Source organism: Anser brachyrhynchus, assembly GCF_964034855.1.
Source record: "Anser brachyrhynchus genome assembly, chromosome: 1".
In the NCBI taxonomy this organism is placed as follows: domain Eukaryota; kingdom Metazoa; phylum Chordata; class Aves; order Anseriformes; family Anatidae; genus Anser; species Anser brachyrhynchus.
In genome coordinates this window covers 67,391,042-67,416,704 of record NC_137694.1, presented here as the reverse complement: position 1 = coordinate 67,416,704, position 25,663 = coordinate 67,391,042, and the positions used below count along the sequence as shown (strand labels likewise).

The window sequence follows — 25,663 nt, the reverse complement described above, 5'->3', positions numbered from 1 at the left end:
CCCTGCTGATTAATCCAACTTTCCCAACCAGAAGGTGGAAAACCAGAACACCGTTCACAAGTCAGAGTAGTGATAGCATCTCAAGGAAGAGTTAAAGCCAAAGAAAACAAACCTTTTCTCTACTTTCTTACTGCTTATCACGTTTCCATGGTTCAAAGGTTTAGAAAACAAATGGGGGAATTACATGTCCGAGTGTCAGCTTTTACTCTTCTCCTCCTCCTTTTGCTTGCCTCCCCTCTACCTGCTGGAGAACGCCAGCAGAATTAGCTAATCAACTCAGCCATCTTTTTTTTTTTTTTTTTTATAACTTAATGTTGACCTAAACCTTTCCAATAAAAACAGAAGAGTGAACCAACTCAGAAAGGGGCAATTAGGAGAGGTCTATTAAGGCAGTTAGATCAGAATTGCACTGAGTTGTAAATCACTGATCAGCTCAGGTTTCTCCTGGGCAAGCTCACCAGGTACAAGCATCCCGACCCACTCTTACCCAGTGGACTGGATGCTTCACTCTCCCAGTTTTTTACTGTATAAATGTTGCATAAACATTGCTTTAAACTAGCTGAAAAGAACAATGAGGAGCTCTGCCTGAGCCAAGGAGCACTTTGCTGCTGCTTTGCTCAGGAAGAAGAAAAGGCGCTCCATGGGTGGGAAGGGACATTGCTAAGCCCTGCTTATAGATAACAGGGCATTATCTCCTAATTTGGGCTACAGTCGAGTGGCATTGAGGGGGAGAGAGCTTTTAAAGTCCTTTTCTTTATGTCCAAGAGAAGCTTGGAGGGAGAGGAGAATTAAAATTGAATTACTTAAACATTGCTGTTTAAATTGTTCTTCTGTTGAATCCTACAGCTTCATTCCTATGGTAACAAAAGTTAGAATTTCCTAAATAGCTCTTTTTAAAAATACAGTAGTAACAATTAATAAAGACTTAAAGGCCTTGTTCTCCCATGTCATCACAAGGTACAGTACGTGCCCAGAAAGCTGCAGAGGAGTGAAAATGTATTAACCAGCAGGAGAAAAGAAGGGCATGTACTGGATAGCTGCATGGCTGATGCTTTTCCAACTTATAACTCAGTTGACTATGAATGCTCAAAATACCTGTGCTTAGGAGCCTTTATATTTTGGCCAAAAAAGAGAGAACATCCAGCTGCAGCATGTGCTATCCAACTTGCATTTTTTCTTGGTATATGCCAGGCTGAATACTCCAAGTCTGCGTGCTTGCATGTATGGTGCATTCAGCCATGGGCAGATGCAGTTCTCATCTGTCTGGATGGACTATGCAGCTGCAACTGTGCTGTTTGACACCAAAGTACATATAGTTTCTACTGGTGCTTAAGTGGGATGGAAGATACGAAAGCCCCCACAAGCTCCCTGGTGAATACATGCCTGCTTCTAGGCAGCTGCACAAATCCTTTTTTTATGGAATAAGGTGCCCGAGGCATGGGGCTTCTGTCAACCTTTTGATCCTATAATGGCCCAATTCCTTGCATTTGTACAGAGGGATGATTGATAAAGTGGCATCAGTAAATAACTCCTTGCAAAGAGTCAGCCCCATCAGAGAAATGGGGATCTCACCAGCCTCAGTCTTTCTAATGTCAGTTGGAAATGTCCTGAGCAAACAGATTTGTATGTTTGCTTATGCTGTATCCCCTGCCTAACCCGGGATGGGGAACATACCTGGAAAAAGATACCTGGATTTGGAAGTTCCTATAGAACAAATGCAATCAACAACCAACCGAGAGACACCTACAACAAACCTGTCTTTGCCTCCATTATCTGGGGGCTTACCTGAAACATCACTTTCTAACAGCAAGGTCTGGGCATGGAACTGAATTCAGCCCCACCTTTTTCAGAAAACTGTACCAGTTATTGCGAAAGAGGCCCATTTCAAAGTGATTTGCTACTTCACAAATTCCTGCTCAGATGTTTTCCCCCACTAGGTCCATTTCAGGGACTTTTGAGGAGGAAACATGAACTATTAAGGAGTGAGTGATTAGTCAGCAAGCTCGCAGTTCTACTCAAAGCTTTTATGGTAGTTTTCTCTGCCTTGTGAAGTTTGCGCTAAACCAACTGATGTATCTAGGGAGAATTACTGTAATAAGGTGCATCTGAAATACAGAAAAGTGGGTGGAAGGGGACTGTGTTGTTTTTTCTTTCACTAATGAAGCAGAAGAGTTGCTTTTTTTGTTTGTGCTTAAGAGTGGTAATGATAACCAGATGTGTAAGTAATTGTTCAGAGATCAAGTTCAACACTCATTGTATTAAGTATCCATTAGTATTTCATTAGTAAAGTACTCATTAAACAATCCCACTTTTTACCACCTCTGAAATGTAAATGGTTCATCCAAGGACAGGTTCATTGAAGGTAGCGTGGTTCATGTGTGCATATACATAGTGGTACAGACATAACAGTAACTAGCTCACTCTGTGTGAGGTTTCGTGACAGTTTCTTGCCAGTAAGTGTGCAAACACATCCCTCAGGAGCAGGTTGTACTGCAAACAACTAGTTGCAGTAACATGATCTATCTGCACTTCCATTCAGTGGATGACACTGATGTGTATACAGAGCAAGAGCCCCTGGTTCATGAATCAGTCAGTAAGGTCACTGATACCCATGAATGTGTGGTCCTCAAAGTCCTAGCCATGCTGACAAGGACAGGGGCTGCTGTTGTAGTGGCTCCAACACAACACATCTGTATTTGGAGATGGGCAAAGGGTATATTAACCAAGCCGAGGGTCCTACTGGGATCAGCAGTACATATGGACATCTTCAGCATGCTGCCTGGAGAAGCCCCACGGATCATACCACATGGATATGAACTTTTAATCAGCAGTCAGCCAGCCTTTCTTGGACTTTCTCAAACCAGGACTTGTTGACTCTTGTTATGCTAGAACTGACGAGACTGGACACCAAGAACCTGGGCTAGACACAGAAGCATTTACCATGAGTGTGCAAGATGGTCTGCTTGCATCTGTTGCTTCCTCCTCCTCCTTTTCCTCTACTTATTTGCCCACAGTTCACTGTAGCCTTGCCCCCGGTGTAAAAAGCATTCATGTTCTGCTTTACTTGATATTCGATCTCCCTTCTGGCTAACCATGAAATAATAAAATGCAGAAATTCTCTAACCAAAAGCCAGCGTTGTTCATTCAAGCATAGCTATGTTCCCTGTTCCATCTCATTTAACTGCATCTGACATTGGCTCTACCTGCGTCCCCTCTGAGCAGCTGGTGGCAGCTGTTTGAGCTAAGCCTACTCCTGCTGTTCTTTGTTTCTGTTTAGGTTGGGCTAAATATAGCCTGCTGTTTGATTGCTGTGGAAGGAATGCCAGGATTCAAGATTTATGTGTGTAGCACAGCTTTCTCTCTGGGCTGTGCTCAGCCACCCCCCTCAGCGCTCGCCTTGATAAGATAGCTGTCCTGCCCACTTCTGTCTCCAGCAGTCACTGGGATAGACAACAGAAGAGCTTCCTGGTGGAGTCCCAGGCATCCTGGGCCTGCTTACCATGAAGCCTGGCAATGCTTTGGTCAGGCTGCAATTCCCCACAGGATCACTGAATGCACTGTTATCTCCCAGAGTCCTGACCCTAATGGTTCTTTTCAGAAATTCTAATGTTAAGTTTTTTTATCCTTCTGCCAATTGATTCCTTACTTCCCTGCCATCTGGAATCCCTGCCTACCTCTTGCCTTGCACATACTTTTCCTTCATTTCTCCTCAGCTGTCACCCTTTCCTCTCCTCAGGCCTGTCTTAATACCCGTTTCCTGAATTCTGTGTACAAACTTTTCTGCTTTGTATTTCACATTAAAACCGTGTATTTACAGCTGTCCTTTCAGCCTCTTCATGTACTAGTTCCTCCCATCTCTACTCCTCATCTTCAGCTCTTCCGTTACTCTTTGCTGACACTATCAGTACATCATTAAAAGTTCAGGGCATGAGATCCAGATAAGCTGACCTAGCAGCAGTGATGCATCAAAGGACAGACACTCTGAAGTGGCTCCTGCCATTCTAGAAACCATTCTCTGGCCTGGATTTGGAGGATGCTTCCAGCTTAGACTGCTCCAGACACTCACTGTATGAGGCCTGCTTCATGCAGGTTAAAAGAGGAAATACTGTGTAGCTTTACGTAGCTAGACTCAGTCATAAAAGTGGGTAAATTCACCTATTTTGGCTTCATAGCAGAGAAGGAGAAGCAACATAAGTCTGTATTTCCCAAGCAGGTTTTCTTTTTCTGCATATATCTTTGTGCCACCATTGCTCCTTTTACATTTACAGCACTCAAGTATAGAAAACTAGTATAGAAACTAACCTTGCCTAAAAGTGGGAGGATCAACAAAGTTCTTTAGGGTTTAGCTGAGCTGTGATTCCAGGGCTGCCACTCATTGCCTGTAGTTGAACAAAAGTTTGCACCCCATACCATGCCCCTGGCAGGCACTCCAGCACTGTGGTGAACAGGAGAGTAGGAGAACTGATGCAAGACAGCAGCAGGCAAGTGAGATGTGGCTTTGTCTGAAGTCCCATCAATTTGGGAGGAAGTCTGTTACTGACTTCTGTGCTCTTTGCAGATGGCTGTCAGTGGGAGGATCAGCTTCATGCCCATGACAAAGTTACACAGCCATTCACCACCTCTGAGCAGCTGGCTGTCTCAACTAGCATTTCTTTCCATTCACCTCAGATTAAACCAGCTCCCCTGATTTCATTGACTCATTCCTCTTCCCAGAGTTGGAAAAATAACTGAGAAGGGGGATGCATCTGTTTCTACTGCCTTTTCATCATTCTAAATGGGAAAAGTTCTTTTTGTGATTGTTTCCAACCAGGTAGACCATGCAGGTATGCTGCTGGAGTTAGTCTGCAGCTCTTAGAGTTTCTAATGGATTTGCCATGTAGGTTTTGGGAAGTGTCATACATTACAGTAGTGATGCTAGAGATAACTCCTTCTATGCATACGGTATGAAAAGATGAATGGCAAGAGAAGCATGAAGCCCTGGGGAAGGAAGTAGTAGATATATTAAACATATGTGCGGCTTTAAAATGCCATAGAAGTTGGCCAGAGTTACAGGCTGCCTTTCCAGAAATGTTAGACAGTAGTCTGCACACAGGAAAATGAGAGAGTATGTCGAAAACATCAAGCCTGCTTTTGAAAGCACATGGAGCTCTGGATGTTCACAGGTTGTTTTGCTGCTGCCACTCAGGGGTCAGCAGAAGGGAAGCTGCAGACAAGCAAAAGCAGCAGCCTGGGGCAGTGATGCATTACCGTGTGGGAACTGTTTAGATATGTGGCTTGAAAAGTTTTCAGGCTGGAAGGATGCAGCCAGGGAGTGCACAGGATATGTTTTCCCAGGGTGGGAATTTCTTTAGCACTTGAACAGCACTTCAGCTTTCCAGCGGGCTGTGGGAACAAGGGCCATCACCATGACCCTCCTTGCAAGGCACGCCACTATGGCTATCCTCAAGTGGCCAATATGGAAACTGAGGCGAAGGAAGAGGAGCCTGATAGTCTCCAGTCACCAAGGGAATTGAGACTCAGTCCACACACATTGTCAGAGCTTCTTTCCACGCTTCATCCTCAGGACCAGGCCTGCAGAGACCCAGCCTGCAACAACTCCCAGGCAGGCGCCATTACACAATGTGAGCCCCAGCTGCCACAGGCCCTGCTGTATCCTTGAGACCCTTTGTGCCTCATCTTCTGTCATTAACTATGGACAGCATTAAATAAAGCATTAAGAACATTTACTGTCATCAAAGGCATATTTAAGCAAAATTGGCAATCCTGTCTTTCATTACTTATCCAGTAAGGCTTACTTTCATTTTGACCCACAGCATAAATGGAGCTTGCCTCTACCTTCTCTCTCCCCTCCACACAGCTTTATTTGCCATCCAACTCTGAGTATGTAACTAGTATAATCTGTCAAAGTTGGAGAACACTTCTCTGGAGGACTGCTTCTCCTCTGCTGGAATAGCAAGGCCCACGGCCTTTGTCAGCAGCTTATCTCTGTGCCTGCCATGGGAAACAAAAATCCCATTCCCCACAACGGCAGAAGGCAGTTGTACAGAGCTGTCGACTATAATCTTTTCCTGACCTACACAGCCATTGACCTGTGCCCTTGAGGAGCTTTACAAGTGAGAACTTCGAGTCCTGCATTCAGAACAGGAAAGTGCAAGAAAGAACATAGAAGCCAAAAAATCAGACTGAGCTATTTATTTCTTCACTGAAATAGGGCTGCAGAATAAATAAAAATGTATTGGAGAGTCACCACAGAAGAATGCAGTATTAGACACATGGGGAGCAGAAGAAGAAAAAAAAAACAACAACAACAAAAACCCCACACTCTGCAAAAGGGGGGCATAGAGTATCAGTGCCAAAACAAACACTTTATATTAACCAAACTCAGTGGCAGAATCAGTGACGCCAAGCACTACTGCTTAACCCAATTGGACGCTTGTGGTTACATACACTGGAACTGGTTCTGCTCCAAGCTAAATTCCAACATGAAATAATTTAATAGTGATCCACAGCATGAGCTTGTCCCATGAGTCCATATCTGCTAGATATATTGCCAGGCAAAGTTTCAGGAAATTCATCTCCAATTAAGAAAACTTGGCCTTTATCTACAGGGAGCACATTAGGTCACAAGAGATTATTGGAGTAGAGAAGACTATCAGCATCCTTACGTATATATGTATTTATTCAGAAAGATGTCCTTCAGCAACATGTGGTCTTACGCTCATTCTGGCAGTGGGTGCCTCCTTACCGAAGCTGAGCTCTGGCCAAACATGCTTGTTTACAAAGCATGGAGCATGAAGTGGGCTGTCATCCTCTTTGCTGTGCTGTTCCCACACAACCACTTTTCCCCTTACCACAACAGGGTGCTGAGGAAATTGTCTTGTTTCCTGACTGCAGTCAACAAATTCACTAAAGCAGAAGGATTGAGAACTCTTGTAATTCGTATCATAGCAAGCATAACTGTAGGTGTGGCCCTTATACCTACTCCTGTTGTTTACTTATTTATAAATACCTTGCTGATCAAATGACAAGAAGTGGGAGCACAGCAGTTTTCCCATACAGATACATAGTCCTGAGAGCAGGAAAACTGCTTTTGAAGAGTGCAGGCAGAAGGCTTGAAAGCAATAAGAGATGACTTTATCCAGGACACTGCTTACTGGATTTCGATTGCCAGATATTCATATATTGTGTCCTATTGATGACTTTGTAACTAAAGAAATACACATGCTCATAGGTCTGTGAATAATCCAGTTAGAGGGTCGTGAATGTAGATGACAAATGAAACTGACTAGAAATAAACCAATGCTTTTCAGATATGATATGCAAAAAAAAAAAAAAAAGTAAATAAAAATTTTCCCTATTAAACATCGATGGAGGAAAGATAAATGACTGTACCGGTAAGACATGACAATTACTGATGCAAAAAGTGATCCAGCCTTGCCAGGAAGCGTCTAACCTGACTGGAGGGTTCACACTCACTAGAAGGGAGAAGCAGACCAATCCTGGGAGCACCAGCTGACCACCTTTTTCCTCCTAGCAGTGATATTATCTTATTGAAATAAAAGCAAGTACTGGCAGAGGCAGGAAATCAAGATCTTCTCTGTAAAAAATGTTCAGTGCCCCATGGTAATCTTAAATAAGTGCATCTCATGCAAGAATCCTCTTTCATTAGTGCTCAGTGTAATTAAACCAATCTATTTCTCACCATCCACCACCACACATCCTTGATATCACTTTGATAGTTTCTCTGGGATTTTTTTTTCCTCTCTTCAGTTTCTGACCTGGCATTTGAAACTACCTAACCTTCCTCATGAAAACAAGTGAACTATTTTAAATATACTTAGCATGACTGTTTTCTTCATGACCTTTCTATGAAAGAGACACCTGACACCTGAGCTTTGACTCAGCATCACCATAGTGAAAAACAACAGAAGTTTACATAGTGCTCAGTAAATGTTGGTAGGAGACTGGAAGCCTGCACTGGAAAAAATACTTAGTGGTTAGGAATAAAGTCTTGTGTATAGGTCTGCAGACTTTTAGGGCTCTAAATAAAAGATCATGCACTATTTCCACTCTTTTCCTGGATGAAAAGATAGGTGCATTGGATTCTAAGCTAAGAGAAGAGCTTTGCCAATTACAATTTCCCCCTCCATGGTACAAACAACTGAATTATATAGGGGTATCATTCTCCTGTTTTATATTCATGCCAAAACCTCAGTAAAGTCACCTGTTTCCTAAGCAGTTTTGTCACCTATGACATATACAGCTGGTAAAATCATGGGCAGTTACCAACCTGCATGGTACAATATACATCATCTCTGGAGCAGAATAGCTTGGCATCCCCTTGAAGGTCAGGCAAGGGTCAGACCATGGAAAATGCAGAATGAACCTAGAGGGATTACTTAAGTTTTAGCACCTTGCAGGTATGAAGAGTGAAGATTTGCCTGCACGAAGTCCCTAGACACAGGTGAACAAAGCTTCAGTATCATTGGAACTAATTTCAGGTGCTGTGTCAAGTATCCAAGAAATTTTTAATCACCTAAGATAGTTTTGCCTGTGAAAATTTTAGTACCATCAAATTTGAGAAATTTAGTTGAACATTGTAGTGCTGAAAGTATTATTTTTGTATCCCAGTACAGTTGGGGACTGGCTGCAAAGAGTGACCTTCACAGCCGCATTAAAATAGTACATTGCCACCTTAGATCCTACTTCCAGTTTCTACACAGGAGGTAGTTGTTGTTCAAAAAGGCAGAGAGAATACAATGACCAACAGCAGGATCTGGAATGGAGTTTAAGGGAACGTGTTCATTATTGAAACAACTGGAAGCTTGATTGTGCACTGTCATTTTCTGTTCATTCCCACTAATGCCATTGATATTGATGAAGGTTAAAATGCTTTTGTGTTTTGTGGATAGCAAGACACAGCAGACTGAAGAAAGTCTTTATAGCTTCCAGCGTGGGCAGACTGACATCACCATGTGTTAAAAGTACTAAATCACTGTGCAATTCTAGGACTGCTCTGTTTGCTTTAATAGGTGACTTTAAGGAGCCAGGTCTCCACATTTCTATGACATTCTAAAGGCATATTCCGTGTGGCATTTCAGAGTGCTTTGAACCTGCTGATTGGAAAAGTGCTCTTGGATTCCAAATTGTTCCACTCAGAAAAAAAAGCAGTTTCCAGGGCAGTCATGAACATAGGATGCTCAGTGTGCCTACCAGAGTACTAACCCAGTAAGAGTACTTTTACACATGTTTCTTATATAAGAGACCTGCACAGCTTCTGAACAGCCTTAGAGATGGTCTTGGAGAGGTCTCTCATATATTTGGAGAACAAAATGAAGTGATTTTTTGTTTTTTTATTTAGGCTAATACATGGCTTTCCCCTGCTTCAGACAAATCCAAACCCCTGGCTAAATACCAGCCTCTAGAAAAAAGTATCTGCCTAAAGCTTAGAGCACAAGTTGACATCCTCCAGTTCCCCACTGAACTGTGAGCTCTCTGAAGAGCAAGGCCAGAGTCCTGATTAAAGTGGTGGTATTTGACTCAAGAGATCCAGGTTCGATTCTGTAAGCAAACTGCTTGGGCTACTGGCTTACAGCTATTCTGTTTAAAGAAGTTGGACCAAGTGCATGAATGCATGGAGCTGCTGGATCACTATGTGAGTGAGGACTGCCTCTCATAATGACTAATGAGTGTGTTACTTTCAGTTTATCCCTGTACCTTTCACATGAAAAGATGACCTCTTTTAACACAGGGTAGGAGTTTGTGATTAAGGCAGTGATGTTAATGTGTTAACTTGTCATAACACCAACAAACTTGGTGAAATACTGGGACATGATCAAAAATTTTCATTACCTTTCATTTGCCCAGAGAGGTTGTGGATGCCCCATCCCTGGAGGTTTTCAAGTCCAGGTTGGATGAAGCCCTGGGCAACCTGATCAAGTGGGTGGCATCCCTGCCTGAGGCAAGGGGGTTGGAATTAGATGATCTTTAAGGTCGCTTCTAACCCAAACTGTTCTATAATACCTCAGCACATCATAACCACTATTTCTAAAAATAAATATATAAAAAAAAATAATAAATTCCTACGATCCTGAAGCTTTCTGGCACACAAATGAAGTAAAATAACAGTTATTTATCCCCTTAGTATAGGAGGACTTACACCAGCTGTATCTCCAGAATCCAAGTCAGAGTAGCTCCCTCAACTTGTGTATTTGAAGGAACATCATTGCCTAAATATCATCACACAGGTAGTGCACTTGCTACCAAAATGACCTGGAGAAACTTTGAATGGCAGTAACATGGGATATATGTAGCACCCTTGCAGCAGAGTTCATCCAGTTTAGGCAACTCATGAACTCTCTGGGATTCTAGTCCCCTGTGAAGAATTTCCCCAGTGACTAGAATTTTGTGTGCTTCATCACAAAGATGTCATAGTAGATGAGTGCAGTGACTCTTCCTGACTTTAAAAATGTTTTTGTTGACCATGATTATATTAATTTAAGAATTTTGCCCCTGGTGCTTAGTTGCCTTGATTTCTATAATACAGTTATTGAATCTCTTTATGGCATTTAGGAAAAATGAAAGTTTTTCACGGTGAATAAAAGTCTCAACATGAGCCAGCACTGTGCACCTGCAACCCAGAAGGCCAAGCGCATCCTAGGCTGCATCAAAAGAGGTGAGACCAGCAGGTTGAGGGAGGTGATTGTCCCCCTCTGCTCTACCCTTGTGAGGCCCTACCTTGACTACTGCGTCCAGGTCTGGGGCCCCCAGCACAAGAAAGATGTGGACCTCTTAGAGCGAGTCCAGAGGAGGACTACAAAGATGATCATAGGGCTGGAGCACCTCTCCTGTGAAGAAAGGCTGAGAGAGCTGGGGATGTTCAGCCTGGAGAAGAGAAGGCTCCGTGGAGACCTCATTGCAGCCTTTCAGTACTTAAAGGGGACTTATAAAAAAGATGGAGAAGGACTTTACTCAGGTAGATAATGATAGGACAAGGGGGAATGGTCTTAAAGAGGATAGATTTAGACTAAACATCAGGAGGAAATTCTTCACTGTAAGTGTGAACAAGTTGCCCAGAGAAGCTGTAGATGCCCCATCCCAGAGGCGTTCAATGCCAGGCTGGATGGGGCCTTGGCCAGCCTGATCTAGTGGGTGGCATCCCTGCCTATGGCAGGGGGGTTGGAGTTAGATGATCTTTAAGGTCTGTTCCAACCTGAGTCATCCTATGATTCTATGAAAAACAAATTCAAATTACATGCAATAAATAAAATAAATATGTGTAACTTTATGACAGTAATTTGAAAACACTAGCTGGGTCAATGTTTGGATTGTGCTACAGTGGTGTTAATGAGAACTAACTTGCAAATTTCATGTGTTTGAGTTAATTAATATGAATAGTACAATTTGTGCAGCAGTAGTTTATTTGCAAGAATAGGGATTAACAGGAGTAGGTGGAGTAGCAGAATACAGATGCAATCTCTTCAGTAAATTCACATTAAGATCAGAGAATAAAGATACTGAACTTTCTGCTGACTCACACGATCATGGATATTTTTACCTCTGGCTAGGGTGTAAGACTTGAAAACACACGAGAAAAAAACTAAGGGGTTGCACAGAGGAAATCCTGCATGCAGGAAGGGGCGTGGGAATACAGAACTAGACAGTTTTAGAAAGAAAATCAAATTTAACATTCTTGGAAGATGAAAAAGCCATCACAGAAAGGTGAGCTTTAAGTTGCAACTCTCCCAAACCAGATGGAAATTTCACTGGATTATTTGCAAAACTGAAAACCGCTAGTTGTGGGAAGTTAAAAGATTATTAAAGACTCCACAAAATGGTAGACGAAATAACCTTGTACAGTGCCCTGAGCAAATGCTGTGTCCCTCAGACAGGAGATTGTTTGAAATCAAGTATTCCCCATACATCAATCTGAATTGCTGCTTCTTGGAGTCACTGTTCCTGCGCTGTTGTCTTTAGAGCTGATAATCTGCTAGAGAGGTCCCAGTTCAAAGGAGGTCTTCCTGAGTTAGAGGCAGCTCTGGGAGATTTGAAAAATTGAGGTTTCAAAAACCTCACAGGGGAGAGTGAGAAAGTAGGTGTTTTGTGGTATGGTTTTTTGTTTGTTTTTTAATCTCTTTTTTAAGAGCAGGTTTCGTTAGCCTTAGGCACTGCAGGCACTTGAACAGGACTTCTTGTCCAAGAGAATCGGCAGTGATTTACAGCAAGACTTTTCCCCCTGGCTAGAAAAATAGAAGAATGCCATTTTTGGTCTCCTCTGAATTGCCATCCCTCCTTACTTAGTTTCCATAGCTGTATTGCCACAGTTAAGAAGCATTGACAGACATCTGGGGATCAATCCAAAGTCTGTGGAAGTCAATGGAAAAGTGCATGTTTATTTCTTTGGAGCAGGTCCTTGGAGAGCAAGGTCAGTTGTTCCATGGACCATGTCCCGCTGCCCCACCATGGCACTTCCCGGGGGTGTCCACCCAGTGCTAGCAGACTCTCAGAAAGTAGCATAATGAATTCAAAGGCAAAATATCATTTAAAAGCAAATATTCTAAGGGCAAAACTCTAGACCCCAGGAGAAGGGTAGTATACCATTTCCTCTTCAGTCACAGGTGCTGGATGTTTAGTGTTCAGAATTGGGGCACTTCCTGTAAATTCCCTGAAAGCTCATCATCTGAAGAAGTTATAGTTCTGACCTCTCTTCCAGCCCTGCCTTGCAACAGTAGGACATGCAAATAGCACAGCAGTAATGTGCCCTTGCAGTAGTCCTGTACAGTAGCATGTATTTCACGTACTGGAGACAGGCACACAAAGACATGGAGAAACTGATACCAAGCTGATAGCTGTGCCAGGAGCCCAACCCAGACTCCCCATCTCAATCTACAGCCTGACTCCTTCAACCAAGGACTCTTCCTTTTGTCTTTGTGGTTTAAACAGACATTATCATCACATTAGGAGATTTTCCAGTTGCACAAATGCAGCCTTTCCATAACATACTGGCCTTCATCTCCTATATCTTCTAGATAGAAGCGTCTGGTAGACTGCTTCTTATGGTAGAGTGCTTCTTATCATGGGACAGCAAGTACATGTTCAGAAAAACACTAATTGTGAGCAACAGCAATGTGGTACTTCTAGATGAGCCTGTCTCAGATAACAGTGGAAAGAAAAGGTGGTTTGTTGAGAGATTTGGCAATTAATGTAAGGAGGAGACAATACCAGTTATTAGCACACAAAGCATCAGGGTCACATTTTCAGTAAGTGGAAGTATTCAGCTCTGCTGCCTCAAACCTGAGTTCTGTAAGCAAAGGTAGGGCAGCTGCTGCACTTCTTTCTCTGACAAGGATGAGTGCCCTCTGTAAGGCTGAGCCTCAGGTTTCAGTCTGACAGGTGGAGCAGGAAGCAATGCTATTTAGGGTAGCCTTAAATAGTAGTAGGGTAGTACCAGCTCCTCTCTACGTTTCTTAGGACATTGCTTAGATTTAACTATTCAGGCTGGTTATTTCCACGTTGGCTGTCTGCTGCAAGCTGCTGTCCTCCCCTTCACAGACCCCCATCTCAGAAGATGCCTGCAGAAGTAATTCTGTCATTTCCAAGAGCAATATTAGGAAAAAAATGTTTGTACTGAAAAATAGCCATGCAGCCACTTTACTCAGGTATTCTATTATCATCATTCCTCAAAGCAGAAGCTCAAAATATGACAGAGGGGGGTTAGCATGTCAACAAGAGCATGCTTTTGCTACGCTCATGAAAGTATACTTATGTTTGGTAGCAAGCAAATGCCTCGAAGTCCCGAGTTGTGTTTCATGAATTGGAGCTGGGAGTTAAGTTTTCCTCTTGAGTTTATCCTTATGGAAGACATTCCAGCTCAGGATACATGACCATCTTTCTTCTCAAGGGTCCATACAAGAAAAAAATGGTCATGCTGGCATTGTTGCCTTTTTCTTTTGGCTGGCACAGAGGCATTGTGAAGAGTATGGGAGACAGAAGTCCCAACAAATGAAAAGCAAACAGCAATTTAGGATTAAAATTACCTCTCAATTAGTTGATTTAAAACAGAGTTGTCTCAGGAAATAATTCTGGAAACTAGTGAAAACTATCATCCTAGCCTCAGAGGACAGTGTCAAAATTTCAGTCACCTTATCTCATCTTTTCATCTAAGTCTCCTTGTATATTAGTGAGAGCCTTCACCTCTATACTCTTATCTTTCAAACATCCAGTGCAACTAGAAATAAATAAGTCAGTCTAAGCCACTTAAAGATGCTTCCCTAGCTGGGCAGGGTTGCAAGGCATCAGCAAGAGGAGAGCTCCCTGCTTGGCAGTTAGGCCATGGCTAAGCAGAGGCCTCCTGCCACTGGGGCTGCCAGGCCAGCCAGCCAGCACCTCTCACCAGCACAAAGAATAAACCACAGCACAGGGGTGAGGTTTCTCTCTCTGCTTCAGCAGAAAGCTTTAGTTGAACAAAGTCAACATGAACATGTAGGGAGTTGGATATATACACACATATATCTATGTCCAAGTATCTTCTGGCAGTTGGGGTTTGTGGCCTTATGTTTGCTGTCTGTTGAAGAGTATGTGGCCCTGCACTACAAGGGTTGTGTGGGCTCTGTATAATTAAGAAACAAAACACACAGCTAAAAGAGAAAAACCTACCATAATAAGACCTCTTCTCAAACATAGGCCACTAAGGGGATATCAGGGTATCATTTATTTTTCCACTTTGTCTAATGTCCTAGGTAGAAGCCATTCCAGAACAGTTATTTTTTCCACCCGTTTCAATTGAGAGACCAATTTCTTGGGGCCTCAGAGTGATTTTATTATATTTTTTAAATTTGAAAGAGGCTTCTTTAGCGCGGGTCTAGAATGCAACATTCAGGAGAGGCCAGTGAGCAGCCTGGGATGAAGTTTAAGACACTGAATACATACCACACAGCAGCATGCCCAGCTGCCATTATCAGGGCATTAAACAAATTCTAGGAGTTCACCCAAGCTAGGTGCCATGGAGGCTCTTAAATCCGACAGATAACCCAAATGCCTCCCCGAGATATAGCACTCGCACAGCAGTGAGGAAGCTTTTTTTTGAGCCCCAGACTCCATTTTGCGCTACCTCAAGTGAGGAGGGCAGGGCACTCCATGCACTGGTGTTCACAACAGCTCAGGAGCACACTTATATAGCTTCAGGACGATTTTATAGCCAGCTTCACTGCAGCAACAGCAGCAATGTGATCAATCTTACAAATAAATCTCATCTGACGGATTTGCAGGGGCCTTGTTTAGACTAGGGGTGAAAACTGTCCCACTCCCAAAATTCAAGACATTTACCACTGACACAGGCACAATTTAACACCATTAGCATAGTTTTGACTACAAAATTTATATGAAAAATACACATACTGTGTAAGGACACTGCACAGATGGGTGAACAACTCAACTGAAAAGAGCTTATATTTGGTACTAACTAGCTTAAGTCAGATCCCTACTGCGCTACAACCAGACAGAGTGTCTCCTCTGCTGTATGTATGTTTTAGCCCAAATGCAACCAGTGAATGAAATGAGTGTCCTACAGTTGATCTGCAGCTGAAATGAGCTGTGGGGAAATTAATTCATTTAAGAGTAGCTTCAAAGTCATGATCACTCAGAGTGAATTTAGCCCAATTTCTTTTAAAAGCCATGTCTTCCAACCTTCCCTCAGTTCTCCCCTCCCCCCCCAATTTCCACTTCAGTGCTGCAATACTTGAAGAAGCTGTTTGAATGATGTTTTTCACCTTATCTGAAATTGCCATGAGGGAAATCCGTTGTCCCAATGAGAATAAGGCCAATTTTGCAGACTCTTGAGATCAAGTAATTTTTGGACAAAACCCTAAACTTCTGGGAGTTTATCCAGAGTGGGGCTTTTGTTTGTGCAATACTCAGAGAAAATTAGAAAAAAAGCATGGGTTGGTATGTAGTTCTTGATCCCATATGCCATGATATCTTAATTAAACTGTACCTTTGTTTACTTAAGCCCTTAAGTATGTGGAACTGAAAACTTAGCTAAGGCCTATTTATAGGGTAGCGTCAGTGGTCTATGTAAGTGTTAAGTTAATCATTCTGACTGTTGCCTAGTGTATCTGGTATGCGAAGCAGAACTCCCCCTCCAACGTTTGTCCCCATACATCAGAGTTTGAGGGTCTGAAATATCCTGTCTCTTGCTTAGGCTTTCTACATGATGTTACAAAGAGTTTCTGCTATATTTACTGTGCTTCCCTCTCACCTCGTCTTTTCTTTCACTCCCCTACAAGATATCCCTTGCCAAAGGACAATGGAAAGAGAGTCTTGGAGCTCTGCTGCTTTTCTTGGGGACACATTTGTCCACACAGGACCCCTTTTGTGTCAGCCTTTTTCTGTTCAAAGCTTTGCTTTGCGCAAAGCTTTCTGAAAACCGTATTGATTCAGTGTTTCCACTGTGGCTTGCAGGGGCATGAAACCAATGTTTATATTAACCTGAGGCATATTAATTTTGCACCTATAATGAGTGATAAAATTCTGATCTGTAGCAAAGATACAGGAGCTGTCTGCAGATCCAGAATGTCACATTATTTTTATGCTTTATTAACATTTGGAAGATCAGTTACACAGACACAGGAACTAAGCATATGAAAGTTTGAATCCTGAATTGTCAGCTATTAGGCAAGACAGTCAAGATTCCTTCATATCCAGGTCAAATTTTCTAACTCCTAGGCTTTTAAAGCATTTTGCAACATGACATTACAAAAAAAAAAAGTGGAAAAAAAATCTAAAAAAATTGAAGTCTTCCTTCTTAATTCATTTCTGTATTCAGTATGAGAAAAGCTAAGAATTTTCTATAGGTGGTTTTGAGAAGTGCCTGAATTTTTTGAGCAGTGTGCTTAAAATTGATTTAGAAACAAAAGTTAATGACTTTATTGATTTGATACAGAGTATTTAGTCATTTTCTTGCTATGATAGGGGAAAAGAGCATCTCCTCGCCTCTTTGCAGCTCCCAGAAAATCATAGTCTGATTTTTGGTGTCATTCACACAAGCACGCATGAAGATTCAAGGGTACTCACAGTAAATTTTTATTGCTAAAAAGAACAGTTTTTAATATGAACACAGGTATGAGAATCATGTTTACATGCATGTAGACTTTACAATTGTAGCTTATTTGCTAAGTGTATCTTCACCAGTAGTTAACTAGGAGCCAGAACTAATACATACATTTCAATATCTAATCTTGAAGTTATGTTGGTATAAAGCTGTGAAGTGATATTGCATTAAAATGTTTTCAAGAAGAGAAGAACAAGAGAAGGGGAAGGTGGAGGGGAATTCTTGCACCCTTGTTAGGCATAGTTTTGCAAGTGCTTCTCCTGCAGGAGAGGCAGCTCTCAGAAGTCCAGAGTCAAAAAGAGATGTTTGTTTGTGACTGAATTTGGCTTTGCAGTCTGTAGAACTTTTGGTAAAACTGGGACTCCCTAATTAGGGAGGAAACGGTAGAGGGAAGGTATGATCAAAGGTTTACAAATCATGAAAACAGTGGGTAAAATGAACACAGAAAATGAACACATTTCATCAAATCCTACAGTACAGGAGCTAGAGGCCACTTGATGAGACTAATAAAAGACTGGCTTCAAACAGATACAAGCAAGTACTTCTTGACAGAACAGATAGTAAAAACCTGAAACTAGCTACTACAGTTTTAAAACACAGGCAACATCAGCAAGTTCAAAAAGGATTTACTCAAGTTCATGGATAAGAGATCCACAAATGGATTTTGAAAGCACTGGACAGGGATGTGCCCTGTAACATCCTTAACGCAACAGTTCTCAACGAGGGAAGCAGACCACGAAAAGCAGCCAGGCTTACATGCTCTCCCTAAGCAGTACCTCCTGTTGCCACTGTCAGAAATTCAGCTCTTGGCTAAGATGTACTGCTGGTATGACCTAAAAGGGCATTTACTATGCTCCTGTACTACAGAGAGCAATTCACACAGACAGTGGAGTAACCTTGTGTCCTGATATTTTTTTCTTATAAGGTATCCCTTTATTTATTAGCTCCAGACTTCTGAATATCATCAGGTCCTGAACATATACTAATACTGCCCAAAAAAATAGGAAAGTTTCTTTTTTTAAAATTCACATTTTCAAGTAACTGTTATTAAGATTCTTTTTATTTGCTTTCTGGTGTGAAGTTTCAGAGAACACCTGCTTAACTTTTTCAAACTTCATATGCAGGCTGGCTAAATGTACATCTACACGGGCTTTCAAACAAAGCTGAAATTCTCAAAGTGCATGCTGCCATCAATCAGGGCTGCAGTAAAGGTAGCAAATGTCAGAAAAATGGTAAAGTCATGAGAGACGGCAATACTTTTGTGACTAAACAAGACTGCAGCTGGCTGTCAGCCATCTAGATAATTTTATATCCATTCAGGTTCCTCATGTCAAAACGACTTCTGGAATTAATTTATTTAAAAGGTCTGCATCGAGGTAAAAACAACCATTACAAGTGGCACTTGAAGTCCCAGCACAGGTATTAAAAATGAATAATGGAACTAAATGTCTGTTTTCCTGGCAGAGGACCCCTTTTTACCACAGCCACAGCAGGGGTGGTTTGCACTGAGGTTCTTGAGGCTGCACAGATGAATTATGTCTTAAAGTCTATCAGGTAGAAACTGCAAGTGTGGTTGACCACACAAACTAATGTCAGTGAAACAGAGCAAAAATATGGTCAGTTGCATTTCAGCTTAATGTGATTCTTAAGTTGTTGGCTTATGTCATATTCTACTTCTGCTTGGATCTTTTCTTTTGCAAGAGGGCTATGTAGAAGGCACAGATGTGTGCCTGCTGGGCCATATGATAGCCATCCACAGGGCTTTCTTTTCACTTGGCTGCTTTGGAGGCAGGGGCAGACAGCCTTCATAAGCACAGTGATAAACACACACACGCTTAATTCAGAAGGCTAACAAAGTGTCAAGCTAGAGCTATTCAAAGGGTTATTTTGGGGGGTTTGTTTGTTTAAAACACGGTCAGTCACTCTCTGGAGCAATTTCTAAAGCCTAAAAAAAAAAAAAAAATCTAATTTGATTGTAACCAGACAGAGGAAAAGTCAGATCTGTCTCACTGTAAAGAAATACTTTCATAACCATACTGCTGCTTTAGAACACCCTTTTCAAAACCAACGTAGGACCAGAGTGTTCTTCAGCAGAGCTTTACCAACCTGAGCACACAGCCTTGTTATCCTAAATCCCTCAATTAAAAGGGCTACACTCATCCCAATTAAAGACAGACATTAAGTCACTAAAGCAAGAAGGTGTGCAGCCAGCTTGCACCCAAGCACAGGGTGGCTTATCATTTTAAGGAGTTTAGCTGCAAAATAGATTATTTGCCTAAGTCCCTGAGTGCCATGAGGAGCACAGGCAGCCAGGAGGTTATCTGGATGTTCAGTGAGTGCATTGATGCAGTTCCCAAGTTAAATGATGCTTTACTTAGAGCAAGCCTAGTTTCTGTGTGAGAAGCCCTGTATCTACCAATGAGAACTGCAGGAGAAAAAAAAAAAAAAAGAGGAGCCTGAAGGCTATCGATAATAGCTCACTCCTTGGGTGGTCTTGGCAAGTCACTTAGTTGTTCGCTACCTCAACATCCTCCAGCCCCTAAAGAATACACCTTTTTATTTTCTACCACCTCTTTCACTGTTTAGAACCAGCAAGCTCCAGCAGAGATTAGAGGACTGTATTTAGTGTTCACTATAAGGCAAACAAAAAAGATGTGCAGAAAGTCAGCTGATGTTTGTATACTGACGAGTGCCTTGTTTGCAGTGCACCATATGGATGCAAAGTTTTCGTCTGGCATATTCCTACAAGCAGATGCCTAAAGGAGCAAATGCTCATCTGAATTTACTAGAGGAACCTCCCATTTCATTTATGCCATTACCTCCTCCTCTCTTTCTCCTCCTTTTCTAACATATGGAAATTAAATGTATTTATGACTCAGAGGAATATTTGTCTTCAATTGTAAAGAGCTTTCCCAGAGTGCACTTCCTGTGAGGAGTTTTCTTTGTCACTTTTCTTACAAAGCGTTTTTATAGTTAGTAGCTTTTGTATAGATTACATTTTACATATCTGCATGAAATCATTTGTTTGTGCTTATGTCATAGGACACAGATTTTGAAAACAGGTTTGCCATCTCAGTTGACTACAAGACCAAATCAAGGCTTCAATATCAGTTCAGCTGAAGGGCTTTCATTCTCCCACTTTGCATTTGCAAGGACAACATTCAGTGAAGTCTGGACATTAACAAGCTGTAGGGAAAGCACTTATTTCATACTAGTTTCTTAGCTGATCTGCGGCAATGGCCATGTTTGCACGTTAGCCCGTGGAACATGCAAGGTAGCCATAATGAGAGAAGTTTAGATGTAAAATAAATTATTTGCCTAAGACCCCCAATGCCATAAGGAGCATAAGTAGCCAGGGGTTTATCTGGGTATTTATTGAGTGCATCAATGCAGTTTCCAAGGTAAATGATGCTTTACTTTATGTAAATGATGCAGTTGCTCCTTTGGTTGGGAAGGATTATATACATACCAGCTAGCGCAAGGAAAATGTAATGAAGTGGTGCCTATCCTAAATTGCCCAGCTCTAATTTGTTTGTGTTTGGCATATCTTATAACACAGTTGCCATTAATGAATGATGTCTTACTCTGAAAGCTAGTGACTTTAGTTAGTCTCCCATCTGGTACAGATTTCTTGTGCAACCTTAGGTCAATCACTTCACATGTCTAACATAATTATTACTATATATTGTTATTTCAACAAAGCTTGGGGAGGATAAATGCTTTCCTACTTGTAAAGTAGTTGGATATCACAGCAGTGGGAAGCTCTGCACATGAGCATTTCAGCTTGGGTTACAATTGTGTAAAAATGGTTTGGAGGAGATAAAAGATGCATCAGCATATACCACATAGAATATTCTATGTTTATGTTGCTGGAGAAATTCTGGCTGGTACAAGCTGACCTGAAGTACCTTCATTGTTCTTTGAATGTGCTACAATCTATTCAAACAACACAAGCAGAGAAAATAACTGGAACTTACACTGCTAGGAACTCTGCCATTCAGAGGACAGACCTCGGTTCTGTCAAGACATTACTTTTCTGGGAGAAAACGTGCTGAATACTCCCTATGCAGAGGATTTCTGTAGCCTCAGTTTAAGCATGTTTGTGCCAAAGAGCAGATCAGCGTCCACGGATCCCTAGCAAACAGTCCGGATATTATACAGCCCACTATACTACAAACTTTTGTTGCCAGAAAATCAGCAACATGCATTGGGATTTAGCATAACAAAATACCAGTAATGGTAGTAATGACAGTAACACCAATTGGTGCTGCCTTGGAGCAGAGGGTTGAATTAACGGTGTTCAGAGATTACATGTTTGGTAGCTCACCCAGGAATATGGCAGGAGCCTTCTGAGAAGTGCTGAGCATGTTGGCTTCTGACAGAAGCAGAAGAACATTCTGCTCTTTGTGGAGCAAGGGGCAGGCTCACGTGTGTGCTTTAAAAAGATTGGAGGTTAGAAAATGTTTTGTAACAGAATGCAGGAGACTCAGCAAGTTAGTTTAAAGAAAATGTTTTTCCCCTTGGTCCATTTTAAACTCTCTCCCTGTGTTTTTCCCATTGGCACAGAAGCACTCAGCTGAAATAGCTCTCCCCTGTAGCTTCTGTCCCAGAGAATGCTATGATTGAGAGAATATCTTCATGCAATATCTCAGTGATACGTATTAGCCCTTAGATGTATACCAGATGCTCCTTTCCTTTGGCAACTAAGTGGGCTGTGAGATTAAGCCTGCCTGTGAGCATCAAGCTGCACTGAGAATTAGGAATGCTTGCTTTCGAGAACCAACATCATAGACAGAAAACTAGTCAGAAGTCACTACAAAGTGAGGACTGAGTGGAAAGGTTCTCTACTTTTACTTAAAATGTGAAGTACTAGTACAAATGCTACATACACGCTCAGCTCCACATGGTTATTTTGTCAGGACAGCTTAAGCCAGCTGACATAATAAAGTATGCTGTGCAAGCCAAAGGGCTTTCCCCAAGCATTACTGCCTGCATATACGCTAGGTTTGCAGCTATAGGTATGGCAGGGAAGATGTGCAGAATTTAAGCGTATTAAACCTAATTCATCTGCTCTTGCATTCATTCTTGCAAAGACAGCCAGGTCCAAGAAGTCCACATACTGCAGAGCTGTGCTGACATTCCCAGAAGACCAGGAAAACATTCTGGTATAAGAAGAGACACTGTTAACCTGGAGCATAAGGACTGTTCTAGAATATTTCCCCGTGTAACTACTCTGATTTCAGACTGAATCTTTTATGATTTAGCTGAATTCTCTTCCAGGTGTTTGTCTTTACTGAAAGCACAGCTCTGAGACCTCAAATTGTATGTCTTCCACTTCCCATATCAGGGTCCAGAAATAAAACACAAGCTTGATATTGCCTGTGTGGTATCAAATAACTTGTCTACATGTGGAAGAGTAAAAGTGAAGTTTTGCAGCTTGGTTTGTAAGCTGCCGTGATCCTATTTCCTGTTTGGAGGGGCTTCAATGAGTTACAGAGTTTTTCTTGTAGGTTCTGCATCAAGATTTGCCAGGGTGGTTCAAGATAATGAGACAAAATTTCCTTTAGCTAGAGATCAGTACTATGGAACTACACTTCATCAGTGCTCCAGATAATGTCACCAAAACAGTTAGATCAGTACTGAAATGTGTGGAAACTGAACTCAGTAAGAGAGTCAGTTTCTTAGCTGAAGCTGATGAGAGAAAGTACTGTATCAGAAGCAAGGCAAAAGTGACATTAATCTTTCAGACCTTCTGGCACCAACTCACACCTTGTTCTATCCTTTTGGTCTTTTCTCTAGCATAGGCCTGACTGAAACTATATTCAGGACACCAAGTGTTTTTGAGACAGGCTTTATGCCTTTAGGGAATTCTTGTGCTGCTAAATTCAACAGGTTGTTCATATTTTCTAGACACATGGTGTTTACATGCATGGGTTTTTGGTGGCTGATGGATCAAAAATACAGTAGCTTGAGCTAACAGCTAGTTACTAGATCACATAGTAGGATCTCTTGGCATGCAAGGGAAATAGGATTATCAGATCCTGAAAAAAAAAAAAAACCACACTGATTTGTTATGTATCCCATAGAAACTGCATAACATTTTTCTTGGAGAAGGGCCACTCCCAAATGAGTCAAGCCAGAAGTCTAGAAAAGCAACAAAAGAGCCTACTGACTAGTTCAGGCCCAAATACTAGACTTTCAGTACAGAACATTTTCTACCTAGGATGGTTTTGCAGCACTTTCCATTGACTGCATCCAGGCTCTGCCTCTGTTTTCATGGTGTCAGATCATTTACATCCTTTTAAGAAAGCTGTTGGTACATTTACAGACTGCTTGGATCAGACAAGCAAAGCCTGTGGCAGGAAGGGCTGCATCTCTTTACCTGGAAGTCCACTCACACACTTTCCCCTCACTGTCATTGAGGTCTTCAGCCTCCTCTTCAGTTCCTACTTGCAGTCCTTTCCCCAGTTCCCCTTTACTAAGATTATTCTGACACTGTAACCAGAGTTGCGTCATCCTAGGCACAAGCAAAGCAAAGACAGGTAGGATGACTAATTACCCACTCCTTTGTATTTCACTTTCCACTCATCATTTTCTTTTCTCCCTTTTCTCCGCACTGGTTGGGAATCCCATTCTTCCTCCCTCACCTCTGATTTTCTAGCACTGCATTGTTCAGCTTGCCTCTTCCCTATGCTGTGTCTAGCACACAGAGAACAGATCGCACAGCCTGGTCAGCCCCAGAGAGGGAGGACAAAAGAATTGCCTTGGCCTTGCAGTGCTGCAGCTCTAATGTCTGGTGAACCGTAGGCCCAAACCCCAGTTTTGTGTGTCACGTGTGGATGAAGCCACTTACTTAAATGTGTTTGCCATGCAGCATTGAGCACATGACAATTTCTGGACAACTGGTTCCTCAAAGGAACGAACGCCACAGGGGAAACACTGCCACAAAGCACTTTGGGCAGTGGAGAACACCAAAGCATGTGGAGGCACGCCTGATCCCCAGAATAAGAAATGAACCCACTTTATCTCCTGTGCTTTGGAGATGTCCAAAGTTTGCACCCAGGAGCAGAGTGGCATCCAAATAGCATCGACAGGCTGCAGAATTACCCTGAGTCCAGTCCAGTGCTCAGCCAACAATGCAGACACAGCATGGGATGGAGGAGCAGAGTACCTGAGGTAACAGACAACAGTCCCAAATCACTGGGCCAGAGCTTATCTTAACACCAGTCTTTTCAGGGCTGGACGCTGGATGAAAGTTGCAAGAACATTTTCAGGCTGGGGTGTTGACGGCATTCATTTTGTTCCTCCACTCATCATTCAGTGCTGCTCATGGCAGCAGCTTGAGACGTGGCTGGGTACCACTGACAAGGATAGGACTGAGGAGAGGGAGGAGGATACTGCAGATCAAAAGGCAACCCATCCCTGATCTTACTACCCCAGTAGCTCCCACCATTGCTGTGTGCTGTGGTCTCCCTGCATGAAGGGATGGCCCTTTACCTAGGCCTCATGGACACCAGCCTGTAGGCGTTTTTGCCCCCATCAGCTGAACCAAACTAAGAACAAGAGCAGGAAAAAAAAATAAGGAAGAAAAAAATCCAACGCCATGCAAAAAAAGTAGCTGCTGGAAGTACACATGCTCATAAATACACTACAATGAACTAGGATCATTTAAAAACATCTTCTAGATCATTCTGAGGAATATGTGACTACACTATACTGAAATTGGCTCTCATTTGCATTAGCATAAGTTATATGTCTGGAACTTAATATAACTCATAAATTAGATTGCATCTTCAGACTTTTCTCATTAGGTGTTGAGGATGCACCTTGATGTACATTGGGTGCTCAGCTTGCGCTCCAAAGCACACAGGAAAGGCATTGGGAAACAACTGCTAAAGAAAGATATATGAAACTTTGTATATGAATAACATAAGTTCAGAGTAAAGCTAGATAAATAAGAGAAAGCGTCTTGCTTGCATGGTGGGAGGGGGCCTTTGAAGTGGGGTTGCAAAAGGTCTGACCCCCATGCTATTCAATTCACATCAGGCTTGTCTACCTCAACGTTGGATGGGTAGAAGTGTTTCCCCTCAGGGGTCAGACAGTGGGGTCTGGCTACCGTCTTCAGCACGAGGCCCCACTGCGTGCTCATACCACTGAGTTCTTCTTCCACTACCAGACAAAAGGCACCCACTGGGTCTAACCTTTCTGGCCTGAATATAGGTACCTTTTGCATGCGAGGAAGTTAAGCAGTCTGTGTATAGTCTTATTGCAAAAATGACATTGCCCTTTGTAAAAGGTTTTGTTAGATTTAGTTGAAATGGATTCCTTTGCTTCAAATAGACTAACTCTAGAAGAAAAAACACTTTTAGCCCAGAAGGAGATGATCACAAGCATCTAAATTATGAAAGAACACTTATTCTCTAGAAGAGTTTCATGTGCACATATATTTTGTTCTCAAGGACAAGTAAATCTCTCAACATTTATTGCAAGGCTAAAAACCACAACAGACACTCTTCCACCCCCACTACCCCCCCTCCAAAAAACAAAACAACAACA

The 25,663-nt window shown here is 42.2% G+C and overlaps 1 protein-coding gene across 4 annotated transcripts in view; it reads left to right on the top strand.

Annotated features, from left to right (window-relative positions):
• RERG (RAS like estrogen regulated growth inhibitor) overlaps nucleotides 1–25,663 on the top strand; it is a 109,698-nt gene that overhangs the window by 4,949 nt on the left and 79,086 nt on the right. The gene's annotated exons all lie outside the window — the stretch shown is intronic.